Source organism: Chiloscyllium plagiosum, unplaced genomic scaffold (genome assembly GCF_037043375.1).
Source record: "Chiloscyllium plagiosum isolate Xiang-an unplaced genomic scaffold, Cpla_swu_hap1 HiC_scaffold_38, whole genome shotgun sequence".
NCBI lineage: Eukaryota > Metazoa > Chordata > Chondrichthyes > Orectolobiformes > Hemiscylliidae > Chiloscyllium > Chiloscyllium plagiosum.
The window spans coordinates 7,206,209-7,224,279 of record NW_028270176.1 but is presented as its reverse complement, the minus strand read 5'-3'; the positions used below and the strand labels follow the sequence as shown (position 1 = coordinate 7,224,279).

General features: G+C 55.6%; 1 long non-coding RNA gene across 1 annotated transcript in view; it reads left to right on the top strand.

The window, feature by feature from the left end:
- The window catches only part of LOC148138980 (uncharacterized), a 104,918-nt gene that overhangs the window by 58,327 nt on the left and 28,520 nt on the right, over nucleotides 1–18,071 (top strand). The gene's annotated exons all lie outside the window — the stretch shown is intronic.

The following is an 18,071-nucleotide window of genomic DNA, read 5'->3' as shown; positions in this document are numbered from 1 at the left end:
TGTGTGTATGAGAGAGTGGGAGTGGAAGTGTGTGTGAGAGAGTGGGACTGAGTGAGTGTGTGTGAGAGAGTGAGTGTGTGTGTGTGAGAGAGTGGGAGTGTGTGTGAGAGAGGGACTGAGTGAGTGTGTTTGTGAGAGAGTGGGAGTGTGTGTGTGAGGGAGTGGGAGTGTGTGTGTGAGGGAGTGTGTGCGTGTGTGTGTGAGAGAGTGGGAGTGTGTGTGTGAGGGAGTGGGAGTGTGTGTGTGAGCGAGTGGGAGTGTGTGTGTGTGTGTGTGAGACAATGTGTGTGTGTAGGAGAGTGGGAGTGTTTGAGGGAGTGGGAGAGTGTGCGAGAGAGTGGGAGTGTGTCTGTGTGGGAGTGGGAGTGAGGGAGTGGGAGTGTGTGTGTATGAGAGAGTGGGAGTGGAAGTGTGTGTGAGAGAGTGGGAGTGTGTGTGAGACAGTGGGAGTGTGTGTGTGAGAGGGAGTGGGAGTGTGTGAGTGTGTGAGAGAGTGGGAGTGTGTGTGTGTGTGTATGTGTATGAGAGTGGGGTTGTGTGAGAGAGTGGGAGTGTGTGTGAGAGAGAGTGGGAGTGTGTGTGTGTGAGAGTGGGAGTGTGTGTGTGCGTGTGAGAGAGTGGGAGTGTGTGTGAGAGAGTGGGAGTGAGAGAGAGGGAGTGGGAGTGGAAGTGTGTGTGAGAGAGTGGGTGTGTGTGTGAGAGAGTGGGAGTGTGTGTGTGTGTGTGAGAGAGTGGGAGTGTGTGTGAGAGAGTGGGTGTGTGTGTGTGAGAGAGTGGGTGTGTGTGTGTGAGAGAGTGGGAGTGTGTGTGAGAGAGGGGTGTGTGTGTGAGAGAGAGTGGGAGTGTGTGTGAGAGAGTGGGAGAGTGTGTGAGAGAGTGGGAGAGTGTGTGTGTGAGAGGGAGTGGGAGTGTGTGAGTGTGTGAGAGAGTGGGAGTGTGTGTGTGTGTGTGTATGTGTATGAGAGTGGGGTTGTGTGAGAGAGTGGGAGTGTGTGTGAGAGAGAGTGGGAGTGTGTGTGTGTGAGAGTGGGAGTGTGTGTGTGCGTGTGAGAGAGTGGGAGTGTGTGTGAGAGAGTGGGAGTGAGAGAGAGGGAGTGGGAGTGGAAGTGTGTGTGAGAGAGTGGGTGTGTGTGTGTGAGAGAGTGGGAGTGTGTGTGTGTGTGTGAGAGAGTGGGAGTGTGTGTGAGAGAGTGGGTGTGTGTGTGTGAGAGAGTGGGTGTGTGTGTGTGAGAGAGTGGGAGTGTGTGTGAGAGAGGGGTGTGTGTGTGAGAGAGAGTGGGAGTGTGTGTGAGAGAGTGGGAGAGTGTGTGAGAGAGTGGGAGAGTGTGTGTGTGAGAGTGGGAGTGTGTGTGAGAGAGTGGGAGTGTGTATGTGAGTGGGGGTGTGTGAGGGAGTGGGTGTATGTGGGTGTGTGAGGTAGTGGGAGTGTGTGTGGGTGTGTGAGGGAGTGGGAGTGTGTGTGGGTGTGCGAGGGAGTGGGAGTGTGTGTGTGAGTCGGGGAATGTGTGTGTGAGTGAGAGAGAGTGTGCGTGTGGGTGTGTGTGGGTGTGGGAGTGGGTGTGGGTGTGTGTGGGAGTGGATGTGGGTGTGTGAGAGAGTGGGAGTGTATGTGTGAGAGAGTGGGAGTGTGTGTGTGGGAGTGTGTGTGTGTGAGTATGTGTGAGAATGGGAGTGTGTGAGTGTGAGAGAGTGGGAGTTTGTGTGGGAGTGTGTGTGTGTTTGTGTGAGGGAGTGGGGGAGTATGTGTGTGTGAGGGAGTGGGGGAGTGTGCGTGTGAGGGAGTGGGGTAGTCTGTGCGTGTGAGGGAGTGGGGGAGTGTGTGCTTGCGAGGGAGTGGGGAAGTGTGTGCATGCGAGGGAGTGGGGGAGAATGTGCGTGTGAGAGTGGGGGAGTGTGTGTGTGAGAGGGAGTGTGAGTGTGTGAGAGAGTGGGAGTAGGAATGTGTGAGAGAGTGGGAGTGTGTGAGAGACTGGGAGTGGGAGTGTGTGTGTGAGAGAGTGGGAGTGTGTGTGTGAGAGAGTGGGAGAGTGTGTGTGTGAGAGGGAGAGTGTGTGTGTGAGAGGGAGAGTGTGTGAGAGAGAGTGGGAGTGTGTGTGTGAGAGAGAGTGGGAGTGTGTGAGGTAGTGGGAGTGTGTGAGGGAGTGGGAGTGTGTGTGTGTGTGTGAGTCGGGGAATGTGTGTGTGAGTGAGCGAGAGTGTGGGTGTGTGTGTGGGAGTGGGTGTGGGTGTGTGTGGGAGTGAATGTGGGTGTGTGAGAGAGTGGGAGTGTATGTGTGAGAGAGTGGGAGTGTGGGTATGGGGGTGTGTGTGTGTGAGTATGTGTGAGAGTGGGAGTGTGTGAGTGTTAGAGAGTGGGAGTTTGTGTGGGAGTGTGCGTGTGTGTGAGGGAGTGGGGGAGTGTGTGTGTGTGAGAGTGGGGGAGTGTGTGCGTGTGAGGGAGTGGGGGAGTGTGTGCGTGTGAGGGAGTGGGGTAGTCTGTGCGTGTGAGGGAGTGGGGGAGTGTGTACTTGCGAGCGAGTGGGGAAGTGTGTGCGTGCGAGGGAGTGGGGGAGAATGTGCGTGTGAGAGTGGGGGAGTGTGTGTATGAGAGGGATTGGGAGTGTGTGGGAGAGTGGGAGTTGGAGTGTGTGGGAGAATGGGAGTGGGAGAGTGTGAGAGAGTGGGAGTAGGAATGTGTGAGAGATTGGGAGTGTGTGAGAGAGTGGGAGTGGGAGTGTGTGTTTGAGAGTGTGGGAGTCTGTGTGTGTGAGAGAGTGGGAGCATGTGTGTGAGAGAGTGGGAGTGGGAGTATGTGTGTAAGAGAGTGGGAGTGTGTGTGTGAGAGGGAGAGGAATTGTGTCTGTGTGTGAGAGAGGGTGGGAGTGTTTGTACGTGTGAGCGAGTGGGAGTGTGTGAGTGTGTGAGAGAGTGGGAGTGTGTGTGTGTGAGAGAGTGGGAGTGTGTGTGAGGGAGTGGGATTGAGAGAGAAGGGAGTGGGAGTGAGTGTGTGTGAGAGAGTGGGATTGGGAGTGTGTGTGTGTTAGAGAGTGGGACTGTGTGTGTGAGGGAGTGGGAGTGAGTGTGCGTGTGAGAGAGTGGGAGTGAGTGTGTGTGCGAGTGAGAGAGTGGGAGTGAGTGTGTGTGTGTGTGAGAGAGTGGGAGTGAGTGTGTGTGTGTGAGAGAGTGGGAGTGAGTGTGTGTGTGTGAGAGAGTGGGAGTGTGTATGTGTGTGAGAGAGTGGGAGTGTGTGTGTGTGAGAGAGTGGGAGTGTGTGTGTGTGTGAGAGAGTGGGAGTGTGTATGTGTGTGTGAGAGTGGGAGTCTGTGTGTGTGAGAGAGTGGGAGTGTGTGTGTTTGTGTGAGTGGGGGTGTGTGAGGGAGTGGGAGTCTGTGTGTGAGGGAGTGGGAGTGTGTGTGGGTGTGTGAGGGAGTGGGAGTGTGTGTGTGTGTGTGTGAGCGAGTGGGAGTGTGTGTGAGAGAGTGGGAGTCGGAGTGTGAGAGAGTGGGAGTGTGTGAGAGAGTGGGAGTGTGTGAGGGAGTGGGAGTGTGTATGTGAGAGAGTGGGACTGAGTGTGTGTGTGTGTGAAAGAGTGAGAGTGAGTGTGTGTGTGAGAGAATGGGAGTGACTGTGTGTGTGAGAGAATGGGATTAAGTGTGTGTGTGAGAGAGTGGGAGTGTGTGTGTGTGAAAGTGGGAGTGTGTGAGAGAGTGGGAGTGGGAGTGTGAGAGAGAGAGAGAGAGTGAGAGTGTGAGAGAGAGTGGGAGTGTGTGACGGAGTGGGAGTGTGTGTATGAGAGAGTGGGACTGAGTGAGTGTGTGTGTGAGAGAGTGAGAGTGAGTGTGTGAGAGGGAGTGGGAGTGTGCGAGTGAGTGGTGGTGTCTGTGTGCGAGGCAGTGTGTGTATGTGTGAGAGTGGGAGTGGGTGTGTGAGGGAGTGGGAGTGTGTGTGTGTGTTTGTGAGAGAGTGGGAGTATGTGTATGAGTGTGGGAGTATGTGTATGAGTGTGGGAGTATGTGTGTGAGAGAGTGGGACTGCGTGAGAGAGAGAGTGGGAGTGTGTGTGTGAGAGTGTGAGTGTGCGTGTGAGAGAGTGGGAGTGAGAGAGAGGGAGTGGGACTGTGTGTGTGTGAGCGAGAGGGAGTGGGAGTGGGTGTGTGTGTGAGAGAGTGGGTGTGTGTGTGAGAGAGTGGGTGTGTGTGTGAGAGAGAGTGGGAGAGTGTGTGTGTGTGAGAGTGGGAGAGTGTGTGTGTGAGAGTGGGAGTGTGTGTGTTTGTGTGAGTGGGGGTGTGTGAGGGAGTGGGAGTGTGTGTGTGTGTGTGTGAGGGAGTGGGAGTGTGTGTGGGTGTGTGAGGGAGTGGGAGTGTGTGTGTGTGAGAGAGTGGGAGTGTGTGTGAGTCGCGGAATGTGTGTGTGAGTGAGAGAGAGAGTGTGCGTGTGGGTGTGTGTGGGAGTGGGTGTGTGTGTGGGAGTGGGTGTGTGTGGGAGTGGATGAGGGTGTGTGAGAGTGGGAGTGTATATGTGAGAGAGTGGGAGTGTGGGTGTGGGAGTGTGTGTGTGTGAGTGTGTGTGAGAGTGGGAGTGGGAGTGTGTGAGTGTGAGAGAGTGGGAGTTTGTGTGGGAGTGTGTGTGTGTGTGAGGGAGTGGGGGAGTGCGTGTGTGTGAGAGTGGGGTAGTCTGTGCAGGTGAGGGAGTGGGGGAGTGTGTGCTTGCGAGGGAGTGGGGGAGTGTGTGCGTGCGAGGGAGTGGGAGTGTGTGAGAGAGTGGAAGTATGTGCATGAGTGTGGGAGTGTGTGTGTATGAGAGGGAGTGGGAGTGTGAGAGAGAGAGAGAGTGGGAGTGTGTGTGTGAGAGTGGGAGTGGGAGTGTGTGTGTGAGAGAGTGGGAGTGGGAGTGTGTATGTGAGAGGGTGGGAGTGTGTGTGTGCGTGTGAGAGAGTGGGAGTGTTTGTGTGTGAGAGAGTGGGAGTGTGTGTGTGTGAGAGAGTGGGAGTGGGAAAGTGTGAGAGAGTGGGAGTGTGTGAGAGAGTGGGAGTGGGAGTGTGTGAGAGAGAGTGGGACTGAATGTATGTGTGTGAGAGAGTGGGAGTGAGCGTGTGTTTGAGAGAGTAGGAGTGAGCGTGTGTTTGAGAGAGTGGGAGTGTGCGAGTGTGTGAGAGAGTGGGAGTGTGTGTGTGTGTGAGAGCGGGAGTGGGAATGTGTGTGTGAGAGAAAGTGGGTGTGTGTGTGAGAGAGAGTGGGAGTGTGTGTGTGAGAGTGGGAGTGTGTGTGTGTGAGAAAGTGGGTGTGTGTGTGAGAGAGAGTGGGAGTGTGTGTGTGAGAGTGGGAGTGTGTGTGTGAGAGTGGGAGTGTGTGTGTGTGTGAGAGTGGGAGTGTGTGTGTGAGATAGTGGGAGTGTGTGTGTGAGAGAGTGGGAGTATGTGTGTGAGGGAGTGGGAGTATGTGTGTGAGGGAGTGGGAGTGTGTGTGTGTGAGGGAGTGGGAGTGTGTGTGTGTGAGGGAGTGGGAGTGTGTGTGTGTGAGGGAGTGGGAGTGTGTGTGCGAGAGAGGGAGTGGGAGTGTGTGAGAGGGAGTGGGAGTGCGTGTGAGAGAGTGGGAGTGTGTGTGTGTGTGAGAGAGTGGGTGTGTGTGTGTGTGAGAGAGTGGGAGTGTGTGTGTGTGTGAGAGAGTGGGAGTGTGTGTGAGTGTGAGAGAGTGGGAGTGTGTGTGAGAGAGTGGGAGTATGTGCGTGAGTGTGGGAGTGTGTGTGTATGAGAGGGAGTGGGAGTGTGAGAGAGAGAGAGAGTGGGAGTGTGTGTGTGAGAGAGTGGGAGTGGGAGTGTGTGTGTGAGAGAGTGGGAGTGGGAGTGTGTATGTGAGAGGGTGGGAGTGTGTGTGTGCGCGTGTGAGAGAGTGGGAGTGTTTGTGTGTGAGAGAGTGGGAGTGTGTGTGTGTGAGAGAGTGGGAGTGTGTGTGTGTGAGAGAGTGGGAGTGTGTGCGTGTGTGTGAGAGAGAGTGGGAGTGTGTGTGTGTGTGAGAGAGTGGGAGTGTGTGTGTGTGAGAGAGAGTGGGAATGTGTGAGTGGGAGTGGAAGTGTGTGTGAGAGTGGGAGTGTGTGTGAGAGAGTGGGTGTATGTGTGTGTGTGAGAGTGGGTGTGTGTGCGTGTGAGAGTGGGTGTGTGTGTGTGTGAGAGAGTGGGTGTATGTGTGTGTGTGAGAGAGTGGGAGTGTGTGCGTGTGAGAGAGTGGGAGTGTGTGAGTGAGTGGTGGTGTCTGCGTGCGAGGGAGTGTGTGTATGTGTGAGAGTCGGAGTGTGTGTATGTGTGTGTGAGAGTGGGAGTGTGTGTGTGTGAGAGTGGGAGTGTGCGTGTGTGTGAGTGGGGGTGTGTGAGGGAGTGGGAGTGTGTGTGTGGGTGGGGTGTGTGTGGGAGTGGGAGTGTGTGGGTGGGGTGTGTGAGGGAGTGGGAGTGTGTGGGTGTGTGGGGGAGTGGGAGTGTGTGTGAGTGAGAGAGAGAGTGTGCGTGTGGGTGTGTGTGGGAGTGGGTGTGTGTGGGAGTGGGTGTGGGTGTGTGTGGGAGTGGATGTGGGTGTGAGAGAGAGTGGGAGTGTATATGTGAGAGAGAGTGGGAGTGTGGGTGTGGGAGTGTGTGTGTGAGTGTGTGTGAGAGTGGGAGTGAGAGAGTGGGAGTTTGTGTGGGAGTGTGTGTGTGAGGGAGTGAGGGAGTGCGTGTGTGTGAGAGTGGGGGAGTGTGTGCGTGTGAAGGAGTGGGGGAGTGTGTGCGTGTAAGGGAGTGGGGTAGTCTGTGCGTGTGAGGGAGTGGGGGAGTGTGTGCTTGCGAGGGAGTGGGGAAGTGTGTGCGTGCGAGGGAGTGGGGGAGAATTAGCGTGTGAGAGTGGGGGAGTGTGTGTGTGAGAGGGAGTGGGAGTGTGAGAGAGAGTGGGAGTGGGAGTGTGTGAGAGAGTGGGAGTGGGAATGTGTGAGAGAGGGAGTGTGTGAGAGAGTGGGAGTGTGCGTGTGTGTGAGAGAGTGGGAGTGTGCATGTGTGTGAGAGAGTGGGAGTGTGTGTGTGAGAGAGTGGGAGTGTGTGTGTGAGAGAGTGGGAGTGTGTGTGTGTGAGAGTGGGTGTGTGTGTGTGAGAGAGTGTGAGTGGAAGTGTGTGTGAGAGAGTGGGAGTGTGTGTGAGAGAGTGGGAGTGTGTGTGAGAGAGTGGGTGTATGTGTGTGTGTGAGAGAGTGGGAGTGTGTGTGTGTGTGAGAGCGGGAGTGGGAATGTGTGTGTGAGAGAAAGTGGGTGTGTGTGTGAGAGAGAGTGGGAGTGTGTGTGTGAGAGTGGGAGTGTGTGTGTGTGAGAAAGTGGGTGTGTGTGTGAGAGAGAGTGGGAGTGTGTGTGTGAGAGTGGGAGTGTGTGTGTGAGAGTGGGAGTGTGTGTGTGTGTGAGAGTGGGAGTGTGTGTGTGAGATAGTGGGAGTGTGTGTGTGAGAGAGTGGGAGTATGTGTGTGAGGGAGTGGGAGTATGTGTGTGAGGGAGTGGGAGTGTGTGTGTGTGAGGGAGTGGGAGTGTGTGTGTGTGAGGGAGTGGGAGTGTGTGTGTGTGAGGGAGTGGGAGTGTGTGTGCGAGAGAGGGAGTGGGAGTGTGTGAGAGGGAGTGGGAGTGTGTGTGAGAGAGAGGGAGTGGGAGTGCGTGTGAGAGAGTGGGAGTGTGTGTGTGTGTGAGAGAGTGGGTGTGTGTGTGTGTGAGAGAGTGGGAGTGTGTGTGTGTGTGAGAGAGTGGGAGTGTGTGTGAGTGTGAGAGAGTGGGAGTGTGTGTGAGAGAGTGGGAGTATGTGCGTGAGTGTGGGAGTGTGTGTGTATGAGAGGGAGTGGGAGTGTGAGAGAGAGAGAGAGTGGGAGTGTGTGTGTGAGAGAGTGGGAGTGGGAGTGTGTGTGTGAGAGAGTGGGAGTGGGAGTGTGTATGTGAGAGGGTGGGAGTGTGTGTGTGCGTGTGAGAGAGTGGGAGTGTTTGTGTGTGAGAGAGTGGGAGTGTGTGTGTGTGAGAGAGTGGGAGTGTGTGTGTGTGAGAGAGTGGGAGTGTGTGCGTGTGTGTGAGAGAGAGTGGGAGTGTGTGTGTGTGTGAGAGAGTGGGAGTGTGTGTGTGTGAGAGAGAGTGGGAATGTGTGAGTGGGAGTGGAAGTGTGTGTGAGAGTGGGAGTGTGTGTGAGAGAGTGGGTGTATGTGTGTGTGTGAGAGTGGGTGTGTGTGCGTGTGAGAGTGGGTGTGTGTGTGTGTGAGAGAGTGGGTGTATGTGTGTGTGTGAGAGAGTGGGAGTGTGTGCGTGTGAGAGAGTGGGAGTGTGTGAGTGAGTGGTGGTGTCTGCGTGCGAGGGAGTGTGTGTATGTGTGAGAGTCGGAGTGTGTGTATGTGTGTGTGAGAGTGGGAGTGTGTGTGTGTGAGAGTGGGAATGTGCGTGTGTGTGAGTGGGGGTGTGTGAGGGAGTGGGAGTGTGTGTGTGGGTGGGGTGTGTGTGGGAGTGGGAGTGTGTGGGTGGGGTGTGTGAGGGAGTGGGAGTGTGTGGGTGTGTGGGGGAGTGGGAGTGTGTGTGAGTGAGAGAGAGAGTGTGCGTGTGGGTGTGTGTGGGAGTGGGTGTGTGTGGGAGTGGGTGTGGGTGTGTGTGGGAGTGGATGTGGGTGTGAGAGAGAGTGGGAGTGTATATGTGAGAGAGAGTGGGAGTGTGGGTGTGGGAGTGTGTGTGTGAGTGTGTGTGAGAGTGGGAGTGAGAGAGTGGGAGTTTGTGTGGGAGTGTGTGTGTGAGGGAGTGAGGGAGTGCGTGTGTGTGAGAGTGGGGGAGTGTGTGCGTGTGAAGGAGTGGGGGAGTGTGTGCGTGTAAGGGAGTGGGGTAGTCTGTGCGTGTGAGGGAGTGGGGGAGTGTGTGCTTGCGAGGGAGTGGGGAAGTGTGTGCGTGCGAGGGAGTGGGGGAGAATTAGCGTGTGAGAGTGGGGGAGTGTGTGTGTGAGAGGGAGTGGGAGTGTGAGAGAGAGTGGGAGTGGGAGTGTGTGAGAGAGTGGGAGTGGGAATGTGTGAGAGAGGGAGTGTGTGAGAGAGTGGGAGTGTGCGTGTGTGTGAGAGAGTGGGAGTGTGCATGTGTGTGAGAGAGTGGGAGTGTGTGTGTGAGAGAGTGGGAGTGTGTGTGTGAGAGAGTGGGAGTGTGTGTGTGTGAGAGTGGGTGTGTGTGTGTGAGAGAGTGTGAGTGGAAGTGTGTGTGAGAGAGTGGGAGTGTGTGTGAGAGAGTGGGAGTGTGTGTGAGAGAGTGGGTGTATGTGTGTGTGTGAGAGAGTGGGAGTGTGTGTGTGTGAGAGAGTGGGAGTGTGTGAGTGAGTGGTGGTGTCTGCTTGCGAGGGAGTGTGTGTATGTGTGAGAGTCGGAGTGTGTGTATGTGTGTTTGAGAGTGGGAGTGTGCGTGTGTGTGAGTGGGGGTGTGTGAGGGAGTGGGAGTGTGTGTGTGTGGGTGGGGTGAGTGAGGGAGTGGGAGTGGGAGTGTGTGTGTGAGAGAGTGTGTGTGTGTGTGTGAGAGAGTGTGTGTGAGTGAGTGAGTGTGTGTGTGTGAGTGAGTGTGTGTGTGTGAGTGAGTGTGTGTGTGTGAATGAGTGGGAGTGTGTGTGAGAGAGAGTGGGAGTGTGTGTATGAGAGTGGGAGTGTGTGTGTGAGAGAGTGGGAGCGTGTGAGTGAGTGGGAGTGTGTGAGTGAGTGGTGGTGTCTGCGTGCGAGGGAGTGTGTGTATGTGTGAGAGTCGGAGTGTGTGTATGTGTGTTTGAGAGTGGGAGTGTGTGTGTGTGAGAGTGGGAGTGTGCGTGTGTGTGAGTGGGGGTGTGTGAGGGAGTGGGAGTGTATGTGTGTGTGTGAGTGGGGGTGTGTGAGGGAGTGGGAGTGTGTGTGTGAGAGAGTGGGAGTGTGTGTGTGAGAGAGAGTGGGAGTGTGTGAGAGAGAGTGGGAATGTGTGTGTGAGAGAGTGGGAGTGTTTGTGTTTGAGAGAGTGGGAGTGGAAGTGTGTGTGAGAGAGTGGGAGTGTGTGTGAGAGAGTGGGTGTATGTGTATGTGTGAGAGAGTGGGAGAGTGTGTGTGTGTGCGAGAGTGGGAGTATGTGTGCGAGAGTGGGAGTGTGTGTGGGAGTGTGTGTATGAGTGTGGGAGTATGTGTGTGAGAGAGTGGGACTGTGTGAGAGAGAGAGTGGGAGTGTGTGTGTGTGAGAGTGGGAGTGTGCGTGTGAGAGAGTGGGAGTGTGTGTGTGAGAGATTGGGAGTGATAGAGAGGGAGTGGGACTGTGTGTGTGTGAGAGAGAGGGAGTGGAAGTGTGTGTGAGAGAGTGGGTGTGTGTGTGAGAGAGAGTGGGAGTGTGTGTGAGAGTGGGAGAGTGTGTTTGAGAGAGTGGGAGAGTGTGTGCGTGCGAGGGAGTGGGGGAGAATATGAGTGTGAGAGAGTGGGAGTTTGTGTGGGAGTGTGTGTGTGAGGGAGTAAGGGAGTGCGTGTGTGTGAGCGTGGGGGAGTGTGTGTGTGAGAGGGAGTGGGAGTGTGAGAGAAAGTGGGAGTGGGAGTGTGTGGGAGAGTGGGAGTGGGAGTGTGTGAGAGAGTGGGAGTGGGAATGTATGAGAGAGTGGGAGTGTGTGCGTGCGAGGGAGTGGGGGAGAATGTGCGTGAGAGTGGGGGAGTGTGTGTGTGAGAGGGAGTGGGAGTGTGTGGGGGAGTGGGAGTGTGTTGGAGAGTGGGAGTGGGAGTGTGTGAGAGAGTGGGAGTGGGAGTGTGTGAGAAGAGTGGGAGTGGGAGTGTGTGAGAGAGTGGGAGTGAGCGTGTGTGTGTGAGAGAGTGGGAGTGTGTGTGTGAGGGAGTGTGTGTGTGAGGGAGTGTGTGTGTGTGGGAGTGGGAGTGTGAGGGAGTGGGAGTGTGAGGGAGTGGGAGTGGGAGTGTGTGGGAGTGGGAGTGTGAGTGTGAGAGAGTGCGAGTGGGAGTGAGTGTGTGAGGGAGTGGGAGTGTGTGTGAGAGAGAGGGAGTGGGAGTGTGTGAGAGGGAGTGGGAGTGTGTGTGTGTGAAAGGGAGTGGGAGTGTGTGAGAGTGAGTGGGAGTTGTTTGTGAGAGAGTGGGAGTGTGTGTGTGTGTGTGGGAGAGTGTGAGTATGTGTGTGAGTGTGGGAGTGTGTGTGTGTGTGTGTGAGAGAGTGGGAGTATGTGTGTGAGTGTGGGACTGTGTGTGTGTGAGAGAGTGGGAGTATGTGTGGGAGTGTGTGTGTTTGTGAGAGAGTGGGAGTATGTGTATGAGTGTGGGAGTATGTGTATGAGTGTGGGAGTATGTGTGAGAGAGAGGGTGGGAGTGTGTGTGTGAGAGAGTGGGAGTGGGAGTGTGCGTGTGAGAGAGAGGGAGTGGGAGTGTGTGTGTGAGAGAGTGGGAGTGGGAGTGTGAGTGTGAGGGAGTGTGAGTATGAGAGAGTGGGAGTGGGTGTGTGAGTGTGAGAGAGTGCGAGTGGGAGTGAGTGTGTGAGGGAGTGGGAGTGTGTGTGAGAGAGGGAGTGGGAGTGTGTGAGAGGGAGTGGGAGTGTGTGTGTGTGAAAGGGAGTGGGAGTGTGTGAGAGGGAGTGGGAGTTGTGTGTGAGAGAGTGGGAGTGTGTGTGTGTGGGAGAGTGGGAGTATGTGTGTGAGTGTGGGAGTGTGTGTGTGTGTGAGAGAGTGGGAGTGTGAGTGTGGGAGTGTGTGTGTTTGTGAGAGAGTGGGAGTATGTGTATGAGTGTGGGAGTATGTGTATGAGTGTGGGAGTATGTGTGTGAGAGAGTGGGACTGTGTGAGAGAGAGAGTGGGAGTGTGTGTGTGTGAGAGTGGGAGTGTGCGTGTGAGAGAGTGGGAGTGTGTGTGTGTGTGGGAGAGTGGGAGTATGTGTGGGAGTGTGTGTGTGTGTGAGAGAGTGGGTGTGTGAGTGTGGGAGTGTGTGTGTTTGTGAGAGAGTGGGAGTATGTGTATGAGTGTGGGAGTGTGTGAGAGAGAGAGTGGGAGTGTGTGTGTGAGAGAGTGGGAGTGTGCGTGTGAGAGAGTGGGAGTGTGTGTGTGAGAGAGTGGGAGTGAGAGAGAGGGAGTGGGACTGTGTGTGTGTGAGAGAGTGGGAGTGTGAGTGTGAGAGAGTGGGAGTGGGAGTGTGAGTGTGAGAGAGTGCGAGTGGGAGTGAGTGTGTGAGGGAGTGGGAGTGTGTGAGAGGGAGTGGGAGTGTGTGTGTGAGAGAGTGGGAGTGTGTGTGTGTGTGGGGGAGTGTGTGTGTGTGTGGGAGAGTGGGAGTGTGTGTGTGAGTGTGGGAGTGTGTGTGTGTGCGAGAGTGGGAGTGTGTGTGTGAGTGTGGGAGTGTGTGTATGAGTGTGGGAGTATGTGTGTGAGAGAGTGGGACTGTGTGAGAGAGAGAGTGGGAGTGTGTGTGTGTGAGAGTGGGAGTGTGCGTGTGAGAGAGTGGGAGTGTGTGTGTGAGAGATTGGGAGTGAGAGAGAGGGAGTGGGACTGTGTGTGTGAGAGAGAGGGAGTGGGAGTGGAAGTGTGTGTGAGAGAGTGGGTGTGTGTGTGAGAGAAAGTGGGAGTGTGTGTGAGAGTGGGAGAGTGTGTTTGAGAGAGTGGGAGAGTGTGTGCGTGCGAGGGAGTGGGGGAGAATATGCGTGAGAGTGGGGGAGTGTGTGTGTGAGAGGGAGTGGGAGTGTGAGAGAAAGTGGGAGTGGGAGTGTGTGGGAGAGTGGGAGTGGGAGTGTGTGAGAGAGTGGGAGTGGGAATGTGTGAGAGAGTGGGAGTGTGTGCGTGCGAGGGAGTGGGGGAGAATGTGCGTGAGAGTGTGGGTGTGTGTGTGAGAGAGTGGGAGTGTGTGTGTGTGCGAGAGTGGGAGTATGTGCATGAGTGTGGGAGTGTGTGAGAGGGAGTGGGAGTGTGAGATGGAGAGAGAGTGGGAGTGTGTGTGTGTGAGTGGGAGTGTGTGTGAGAGTGTGGGTGTGTGTGTGTGTGAGAGAGAGAGTGGAAGTGTGTGTGTGTGTGTGAGAGAGTGGGAGTGTGTGTGTGAGAGAGTGGGAGTGTGCATGTGCGAGTGAGAGAGTGGGAGTATGCGTGTGAGAGAGTGGGAGTGTGTGTGTGTGAGAGTGGGAGTGTGTGTGTGTGAGAGAGTGGGAGTGTGTGTGTGTGAGAGAGTGGGAGTGTGTGTGTGTGAGAGAGTGGGAGTGTGTGTGAGAGAGTGGGTGTATGTGTGTGTGAGAGAGAGTGGGTGTATGTGTGTGTGAGAGAGAGTGGGTGTATGTGTGTGTGTGAGGATATGAGAGTGGTAGTGTGTGTGTGAGAGAGTGGGAGTGGGTGTGTGTGTATGTGAGAGAGTGGGAGTGGGAGTGTGTGTGAGAGAGTGGGAGTGTGTGTGTGTGTGTGAGAGAGTGGGTGTGTGTGTGTGAGAGGGAGTGGGAGTGTGAGAGAGAGGGAGTGTGTGTGTGTGAGAGTGGGAGTGTGCGTGTGTGTGTGAGTGGGAGTGTGTGTGTGAGAGAGTGGGAGTGGGTGTGTGTGTATGTGAGAGAGTGGGAGTGTGTGTGAGAGAGTGGGAGTGTGTGTGTGAGAGAGTGGGAGTGTGTGTGTGAGAGAGTGGGAGTGTGTGTGTGAGAGAGTGGGAGTGGGTGTGTGTGTATGTGAGAGAGTGGGAGTGTGTGTGAGAGAGTGGGAGTGTGTGTGAGAGAGTGGGAGTGTGTGTGTGTGTGAGAGAGAGTGGGTGTGTGTGTGTGAGAGGGAGTGGGAGTGTGTGAGAGAGTGGGAGTGTGTGTGTGTGAGAGAGAGTGGGAGTGTGTGTGTGAGAGGGAGTGGGAGTGTGCGAGTGAGTGGTGGTGTCTGTGTGCGAGGCAGTGTGTGTGTGTGTGAGTGGGGGTGTGTGAGGGAGTGGGAGTGTGTGTGTGAGTGTGGGAGTGTGTGTGTTTGTGAGAGAGTGGGAGTATGTGTATGAGTGTGGGAGTATGTGTATGAGTGTGGGAGTATGTGTATGAGTGTGGGAGTGTGTGTGTGAGAGAGTGGGAGTGTGTGTGTGAGAAAGTGGGAGTGTGTGTGTGAGAGCGTGGGAGTGAGAGAAAGGGAGTGGGACTGTGTGTGTGAGAGAGAGGGAGTGGGAGTGGAAGTGTGTGTGAGAGGGGGATGTGTGTGAGAGAGTGGGTGTGTGTGTGAGAGAGTGGGAGTGTGTGTGTGTGAGAGAGTGGGAGTGTGTGTGTGTGTGAGAGAGTGGGAGTGTGTGTGTGTGAGAGAGTGGGAGTGTGTGTGTGTGTGTGAGAGTGGGAGAGTATGTGTGAGAGTGGGAGTCTGTGTGTGTGAGAGAGTGGGAGTGTGTGTGTGTGTGTATGTGTGTAAGTGGGGGTGTGTGAGGGAGTGGGAGTGTGTGTGTGGGTGTGTGAGGGAGTGGGAGTGTGCGAGTGAGTGGTGGTGTCTGTGTGCGAGGGAGTGTGTGTATGTGTGAGAGTAGGAGTGTATGTATGTGTGTGTGAGAGTGGGAGTGTGTGTGTGAGAGTGGGAGTGTCTGTGTGTGTGTGGGGGTGTGTGAGGGAGTGGGAGTGTGCGTGTGTGTGAGGGAGTGGGAGTGTGTGTGGGTGTGTGAGGGAGTGGGAGTGTATGTGTGTGAGAGAGGGTGTGTGTGTGTGTGTGAGTCGGGGAATGTGTGAGTGAGAGAGAGTGTGCGTGTGGGTGTGTGTGGGAGTGGGTGTGTGTGTGGGAGTGGGTGTGGGTGTGTGTGGGAGTGGATGTGGGTGTGTGAGAGAGTGGGAGTGTATGTGTGAGAGAGTGGGAGTGTGGGTATGGGAGTGTGTGTGTGTGAGAGAGAGAGTGTGCGTGTGTGTGTGTGTGTGAGTGTGGGTGTGTGTGGGAGTGGATGTGGGTGTGTGAGAGAGTGGGAGTGTGTGTGTGAGTGTGTGGGAGTGTGTGTGTGAGTGTGTGTGAGAGAGTGGGAGTGTGTGTGTGTGAGAGTAGGAATGTGTGTGGGAGTGTGTGTGTGTGAGAGTGGGAATGTGTGTGGGTGTGTGTGTGTGAGGGAGTGGGGGAGTGTGTGCGTGTGAGGGAGTGGGGGAGTGTGTGCATGTGAGGGAGTGGGGTAGTCTGTGCGTGTGAGGGAGTGGGGTAGTCTGTGCGTGTGAGGGAGTGGGGGATTGTGTGCTTGCGAGGGAGTGGGGAAGTGTGTGTGTGCGAGGGAGTGTGTGTGTGTGTGTGTGTGAGAGTGGGGGAGTGTGTGTGTAAGAGAGAGTGGGAGTTGGAGTGTGTGGGAGAGTGGGAGTGTATGAGAGAATGGGAGTGGGAGTGTGTGAGAGAGTCGGAGTGGGAATGTGTGAGAGAGTGGGAGCGTGTGAGAGAGAGAGTGGGACTGAGTGTGTCTGTGTGAGAGAGTGGGACTGAGTGTGTCTGTGTGAGAGAGTGGGACTGAGTGTGTCTGTGTGAGAGAGTGGGAGTGAGTGTGTGAGAGAGTGGGAGTGAGTGTGTGTGTGAGAGAGTGGGAGTGAGTGTGTGTGTGAGAGAGTGGGAGTGTGTGTGTGAGAGAGTAGGAGTGGGAGTGTGAGTGTGGGAGTGGGAGTGAGTGTGTGAGAGAGTGGGAGTGGGAGTGTGTGAGGGAGTGGGAGTGTGTGAGAGAGAGGGAGTGGGAGTGTGTGAGAGGGAGTGGGAGTGTGAGTGTGAGAGAGTGGGAGTGGGAGTGTGAGTGTGAGAGAGTGGGAGTGGGAGTGTGAGTGTGAGAGAGTGCGAGTGGGAGTGAGTGTGTGAGAGAGTGGGGAGTGGGAGTGAGAGAGAGGGAGTGGGAGTGTGTGAGAGGGAGTGGGAGTGTGTGAGAGAGGGGGTGGGAGTGGGAGTGTGTGAGAGGGGGTGGGAGTGGGAGTGTGTGAAAGGGAGTGGGAGTGTGTGAGAGGGAGTGGGAGTTGTGTGTGAGAGAGTCGGAGTGTGAGTGTGAGAGAGTGCGAGTGGGAGTGAGTGTGTGAGAGGGAGTGGGAGTGTGTGAGAGGGAGTGGGAGTGTGTGAGAGGGAGTGGGAGTGTGTGAGAGGAAGTGGGAGTTGTGTGTGAGAGAGTGGGAGTGTGTGTGTGTGAGAGAGTGGGAGTGTGTGTGAGAGTGTGGGAGTGGGAGTGAGAGAGAGGAATTGGGAGTGTGTGTGTGAGAGAGTGGGAGTGTGTTTGTGTGAGAGAGTGAGTGTGGGAGTGTGTGTGTGTGTGAGAGAGTGAGTGTGGGAGTGTGTGTGTGTGTGAGAGAGAGAGTGAGACTGTGTGTATGTGTGTGAAAGAGGGAGTGTGTGAGGGAGTGGGAGTGTGTGAGAGAGTCGGAGTGGGAATGTGTGAGAGAGTGGGAGCGTGTGAGAGAGAGAGTGGGACTGAGTGTGTCTGTGTGAGAGAGTGGGACTGAGTGTGTCTGTGTGAGAGAGTGGGACTGAGTGTGTCTGTGTGAGAGAGTGGGAGTGAGTGTGTGAGAGAGTGGGAGTGAGTGTGTGTGTGAGAGAGTGGGAGTGTGTGTGTGAGAGAGTAGGAGTGGGAGTGTGAGTGTGAGAGTGGGAGTGGGAGTGAGTGTGTGAGAGAGTGGGAGTGGGAGTGTGTGAGAGAGAGGGAGTGGGAGTGTGTGAGAGGGAGTGGGAGTGTGTGAGAGGGAGTGGGAGTGTGTGTGTGAAAGGAGTGGGAGTGTGTTTGTGTGAGAGGGAGTGGGAGTGTGTGTGTGTGAGTGTGGGAGTGTGTGTGTGTGTGTGTGAGAGAGTGGGAATATGTGTGTGAGTGTGGGAGTATGTGTGTGAGAGATTGGGAAAATGAGTATGAAAGAGCGGGTGTGTGTGTGAGAGAGAGGGATTGGGAGTGTGTGAGAGAGAGTGGGAGTGTGTGTGTGTGAGAGAGAGAGTGAGAGTGTGTGTATGTGTGTGAGAGTGGGAATGTGTGTGTGTGAGAGTGGGAGTGTGCGTGTGTGTGTGAGTGGGGGTGTGTGAGGGAGTGGGAGTGTGTGTGTGGGTGGGGTGTGTGAGGATATGAGAGTGGGAGTGTGTGTGTGAGAGAGTGGGAGTGTGTGTGTGTGTGAGGGAGTGGGTGTGTGTGTATGTGAGAGAGTGGGAGTGTGTGTGAGAGAGTGGGAGTGTGTGAGAGTGGGAATGTGTGTGGGAGTGTGTGTGTGTGAGAGTGGGAATGTGTGTGGGAGTGTGTGTGTGCGTGTGAGGGAGTGGGGGAGTGTGTGCGTGTGAGGGAGTGGGGGAGTGTGTGCGTGTGAGGGAGTGGGGGAGTGCGTGCGTGTGAGGGAGTGGGGTAGTCTGTGCGTGTGAGGGAGTGGGGGAGTGTGTGCTTGCGAGGGAGTGGGGAAGTGTGTGCGTGCGAGGGAGTGGGAGTGTGTGAGAGAATGGGAGTGGGAGTGTGTGAGAGAGTCGGAGTGGGAATGTGTGAGAGAGAGAGTGGGACTGAGTGTGTCTGTGTGAGAGAGTGGGACTGAGTGTGTCTGTGTGAGAGAGTGGGAGTGAGTGTGTGTGTGAGAGAGTGGGAGTGAGTGTGTGTGTGAGAGAGTGGGAGTGTGTGTGTGAGAGAGTAGGAGTGGGAGTGTGAGTGTGAGAGAGTGGGAGTGGGAGTGTGTGAGGGAGTGGGAGTGTGTGAGAGAGAGGGAGTGGGAGTGTGTGAGAGGGAGTGGGAGTGTGTGTGTGAAAGGGAGTGGGAGTGTGTTTGTGTGAGAGGGAGTGGGAGTGTGTGTGTGGGAGTGTGGGAGTGTGTGTGTGTGAGAGAGTGGGAATATGTGTGTGAGTGTGGGAGTGTGTGTGTGAGAGATTGGGAAAATGAGTATGAAAGAGCGGGTGTGTGTGTGAGAGAGAGGGATTGGGAGTGTGTGAGAGAGAGTGAGAGTGTGTGTATGTGTGTGAGAGTGGGAGTGTGTGTGTGTGAGTGGGAGTGTGCGTGTGCGTGTGTGTGTGAGTGGGGGTGTGTGAGGGAGTGGGAGTGTGTGTGTCGGTGGGGTGTGTGAGGGTGAGAGAGTGGGAGTGTGTGTGTGAGAGAGTGGGAGTGGGTGTGTGTGTATGTGAGAGAGTGGGAGTGGAAGTGTGTGTGAGAGAGTGGGAGTGTGTGTGAGAGAGTGGGAGTGTGTGTGTGTGTGAGAGAGTGGGAGTGTGTGTGTGTGAGAGAGAGTGGGAGTGTGTGT